Source organism: Colobus angolensis, unplaced genomic scaffold, assembly GCF_000951035.1.
Source record: "Colobus angolensis palliatus isolate OR3802 unplaced genomic scaffold, Cang.pa_1.0 Scaffold1, whole genome shotgun sequence".
Classification (NCBI taxonomy): domain Eukaryota; kingdom Metazoa; phylum Chordata; class Mammalia; order Primates; family Cercopithecidae; genus Colobus; species Colobus angolensis.
This window is the reverse complement of record NW_012110918.1, coordinates 17,822,495-17,827,280: the sequence shown is the minus strand read 5'-3', so window position 1 is coordinate 17,827,280 and position 4,786 is coordinate 17,822,495. Positions and strand designations below refer to the sequence as shown.

At 57.6% G+C, this 4,786-nt stretch overlaps 1 pseudogene; it reads left to right on the top strand.

The window, feature by feature from the left end:
* LOC105505473 overlaps nt 1–4,786 on the top strand; it is a 9,713-nt pseudogene that overhangs the window by 4,257 nt on the left and 670 nt on the right.

Here is a 4,786-nt window from a genome sequence, read left to right as displayed (position 1 = left end):
GGGTTCATGCCATTCTCCTGCCTCAGCCTCCCGAGTAGCTGGGACTACAGGCACCCGCCACCACGCCTGGTTAATTTTTTTTTTTGCATTTTTTAGTAGAGACAGGGTTTCACCATGTTAGCCAGGATGGTCTTGATCTCCTGACCTTGTGATCTGCCCTCCTCAGCCTCCCAAAGTGCTGTGATTACAGGCGTGAGCCACCACGCCCAGCCAGGTGCAACAATCTTAAACTGCAGATCACTGGACTTTCACATTTGCGCACACCCATGCAACTGCCAGCGCAGTCCAGAGAACTCCCAGCCCTCAGAGGCTCCCTCATGCCCCCTCCCATGCAAGCCCAGGAGCGCTCGGACACCCATCCCGGAGACTGCTCCGCCTGATCCTTAGTCCACGCCAGCGGAACTGCACAGCCGTCCTCTCTGAGGCTGGCGCCTTCACGCAGCACAGCGCTGCCCCGTGTTCGCTGCATCGCGGGGTCACTGCAGGAGTCTGTAGTGTGTTGTAGTCCATTGTATGGATGTAACGCTTTATCTACCAAGTCTCTTGTTGACAGACATTTAGGTCATCTGCACAGTTTATGAACAGTGTTGCTACAAACGATCTAGTGTGTGTCTAGTGCCCGACAGTGGGGGTTTCTGGTGGATGTTAGCAGACACCACCAGCTCTCCAAGCCGCTATCCTGCCCGCTGCTCCCACCTGCAGTGTGGGTGGGTTCTGATTGCCCCACACGGTGCCAGCACTGGGGACTGTCTGTCCTTTCCCGTAGGCCGTTTGTGGGGTGGGGGAGACACTTCACCTCTCCATCCTTCCAGTGTCCCTGTGGATGGGAGACTTACTGGGGGGCCTGCGCTACCCCCCACACAGCCACCAGCAAGCTCTGGTGGCGCTCCTGGAATGCCAGCCTCAATTCCTTCCTCATGTTTGAAACCGAGTTCAGAAAATGAAACATGGCTGAGTGTGGGTCACTGGAAGGCCCTGAGGCCTGCAGCCTCAACGCAAGGTCAGGAAGGGGGCAGAGAACACAATAGGGTGGAAGAAAAGGGCCGGGAGGGGGACTCTGGGCATTGGGGGAGGGTAGAGAGAGGGACAGGAGTGGCTGGGGCCAGGGAGGAAGGGGTGAGGAGGGTGGTGGGTCACAGAATGGGCACTCACCAGGACGAGACTCACCTGCCCAGCGTTCACTGGTTACCTGCTTGAACCCAGACCCCCAGCCGGGAGCTGAGGATATAATGTGAATACCAGGCAGGGGCCCTGCCCTCACATTAGTGACAGTCCTGGGGAGGCAGCAATCAAATAAACCCACAATAAATACATAATTACAGGCTGCGCGAGGGCTCTGTGCTGTGAGAGGGGCTGGCTTGGCAGCAACATCAAGCTGAGAGTGGACCTCAACCTCAGAGAACACGGGGCCCTGGGAGTCTCAAAGGGGGAGTCCCAGCAGAATGAGAGTGGGGAGAAGTGGAGAGTGGATGTTGGGTGTGGGCCAGCAGGGCTGGTCACAGAGGAGAGCCAAAGAGACTGAGGGTGGACTGAAGGGTAACCAACACAGACATCAGGATTCGATTCAGGCTCCACAGAAATACCACAGAATTAGTAGTGACTTAAGCAAGGGGGATGCTCCTTATTCTTTTACATAAGGCCTCCAGGGCCACTCTGGAGCCTCTAACCATCAGGAACCCAGGCTCCTCTGTCTTGTTGCTCTGCCATCCTCAACTGTGGCTTCTTTCTCATGACCCAAAATAGCTGCTTAGGATCCAGCCATCACACCTACATTCCAACTAGCAGGAAGGGAGAAGAGTACAACCTTACGCTTAAGGATACTTTCTTCTGCACATGTCATTGCTGTTCACCCTTGTTACCCAGCACTCGGACCCATGGCTGCATCTAGTTGCAAGGCACGCTGGGAAATGTAATTTTCACTCTTAAAGGCCAGGTGCCCAGTTATGAGTTGGGGGCTCCATTACTGAGGAAAAAGCGGGGGCAGGTACTAGGCAATATAGTTCCCCCCACCCCTGGTAACTGGAAAGGAAGAGCTGATGCTGGAGAAGAGGCACCAGCAGGTCCAGTGCTCAGCCGTGTCTCCCATGAGCCATCCTGCTGCTGTCACTTTCCATGTCATTTTCATGGACAAGGAAATCAGGTCTCAGGAAGGCCAGTGGCCTGCCCAAGGGCCCACAGCAAGAGCCAGGCCAAGAGAAGCAGACCCAGCTAGGAACCTTCCAGAACCTCCATCTATCTGGTGGGGAGAGGGCTCCAGACCATGAGGCCTCCACTGCTCTCTTCCCCGAGATGCTCCTTCTCTCCGGGTCCCTGGATGATCAAGGCTGTGACGTCACCACCTTAAGCAGGACACAGGTGTGGCCACAGACCCCTTCCCATCTTCCTGGAGCACAGCAGGCATGGCAGGGACCCACAACGGGGTGGCCACGCTCTGGATGGTCAGGTGTGCCCTCAACACTGGTAGCCCCCTGCCCCCAGCACTGGCAGCCTCCTGCCTCATGCAGAAACCCGGACTGATGAGAGAAGAGGCTGGACCTGCCACTGCCCTCTATCCTGGCCTCAGTCCCCATTTGGGCTCAAGGATAGCGTCCTCCCCAGCACCAGAGCTGAGTGTGACCCTCCCGCCTTGGCCTCCAAAAGTGTTGGGATTATGGGTATGAGCCACTGCACCCAGTCCAGAGCATTTTCTATGCGGACGCAAAGGCTGCATTCACACACACACGTGTATGAAACAGGACGGGATGTGGGTTTTTTTTTTTTTTGAGACGGAGTCTTGCTTTGTTGCCCAGGCTGGAGTGCAGTGGTGCCATCTCAGCTCACTGCAAGCTCCGCCTCCCGGGTTCACGCCATTCTCCTGCCTCAGCCTCCCCAGTAGCTGGGACTACAGGCGCCCGCCACCATGTCTGGCTAATTTTTTGTATTTTTAGTAGAGACAGGGTTTCACTGTGTTAGCCAGGATGGTCTTGATCCCCTGACCTCGTGATCTGCCCACCTCGGCCTCCAAAGTGCTGGGATTACAGGCGTAAGCCACCGCGCCCGGCCTGGGATGTGGGTTTGGTGCTGCCACTGGCTCTGCTCACCTCCCTGACCGAGTGGCTGGGCTGTCACTCATACTGGATCAGTGAGGTAGACCCTGCTGATGGAGGAGCGTCCAGTCCAGTCTTTTGAGGAGGTCTTTGTGTTGGGTACTTGTGGGTACTCAAGAAGGAGGGCTACCTTCCCCCTTCGTCAGGCCTCAGTTGGCCCCACCTGCCACCACAGTGTTTGCGGGACGCCGGGAACCCGGAGACGCTCAGAGCACGCACTGTCACCAGGGGCGGTGGATCCGTCACTACTCTGTGCAGGGCAGGAGCTGACAGCACCAAGACCCTTAGGATTTTAACTGATGCAATCAGCTCAAATGCCGTCAGCACAGAAGGAAGCTACAGCCGGAACGGCCTGGGCAGCGTGGGCCTCTGGGCCTCTGGGCCTCTGAGCCTCCGAGGACCCAGCTGTCATCAGGGTTGCGTTTCTGTCCCTTGCTCTTTCTCTCTGTGTGTTGGCCTCTGCTTCTCCACTACAAACACGTGTTTCCCTGCTCTTCAAGGGGTATGGGGGCATGACCCAGACAGGGCCAGGCCAGCTCGTTTCCAGTGTGGCTACCCAGTAGGAATGCAGGGTCCTTGCTCATGCCAGGAAAGGGCTTGGTTCCCTGGGCCAGGGGACATGGCTGTATAATCATCCAGGCCTGGGGGTCGGGTAACAACTCTACCAGAACCACGTGGGTCAGGCGAGGGCAGTTCCAGCACGAAACAGGGGCATCTGTTACCAGAAGGTGGCAGGAAGGCCTTGGGGCAGACATGGCAGCGGGGGCCACACTCAGCCCCCGTGGGAGCCACACATTTCCCCTGAGCCACTCCCACGACTCCAGGGGCACCGTGCAGCCATCTGATGGTCAAAAAAACCACTCCCTTTCCCCCCCAGGAGATGAGCCGGGCCACTCAGCTGTGGCTGCACAGGTGACAGCTGTGCCTGCTATCTGGGATGTCCACCTCCCTGAGTTCTCGTGAGGGTCTGCCGGGTGTCTGCAGCTGTGGAGTGGATGCTGGAACTACCCACTGCCAACCTACCTGACACCCAACAGAAGGGGAAGAAGAGGAGAAAAGAAAATAGAAAGCACACAGCCCCAGGTGAGAAAGTCAAGATGCCCTCCTTTTCCTGAGGGAGCCCCGAGCTGCCATGGGTATCTGCAGTGCCTTCACTCCTGGCCTTACCACCGTTGCCCTCGTCTCCAGCCGGAGCCTTGCACAGGTGGCTTCTTTCCCTGGTGGGGAGACCCAACTTTTATTCCTGGGGTGTCTGAGCCCCTGTGGCTCTTGCCCTCTTGGGGTTGCAGAGGTCTCCCACCAGTGCATTGGCGTGTCGTACGGGTATGTTCTGAGGTCCCCAGCTCCACCCACATCCCCTTGCTCAACTGCAGGCCAGAATGGCAACCACAGACCCTCTTTCTCCTACTCACCCTGCGGCCCACGGAACCTAAAATGGCTCCAGATCCCTGCACTGTAACGATGTCCCCCGTGGGTGCCACACTGCAGACCAGTGCAGCTCTGAGTCAGGACCAGAGGCAGAGCTTAGGGGCACTAGTGTGACAGTGAGAGGCTGAAACTCCTCCTCCAACTCCTGCCTCCTGAAGCCAGGACTGGAGCTTATGCTGGCTCGTGGGGTGCCCTGCCTCAGACCGACCAGGCTGCGTGGCTCGTGGGGTGCCCTGCCTCAGACCGACCAGGCTGCATGGCTCGTGGGGTGC